Below are 224 nucleotides of genomic sequence, written 5' to 3' on the forward strand. Positions count from 1 at the left end.
AATGACCTGCTGGGTGGCACGGAAGTGGAAAGGGATCTTGGAGTCCTAGCGGACTCCAAGATGAACATGAGTCGGCAGTGTGACGAAGCCATCAGAAAAGCCAATGGCACTTTATCATGCATCAGCAGCTGCCCGACGAATAGATCCAAGGAGGTGATACTTCCCCTCTGTCGGGCGCTGGTCAGACCGCAGTTGGAGTACTGCGTGCAATTCTGGGCGCCGCA

The sequence above is a fragment of the Alligator sinensis genome, unplaced genomic scaffold (assembly GCF_000455745.1).
Source record: "Alligator sinensis unplaced genomic scaffold, ASM45574v1 scaffold496_1, whole genome shotgun sequence".
NCBI lineage: Eukaryota > Metazoa > Chordata > Crocodylia > Alligatoridae > Alligator > Alligator sinensis.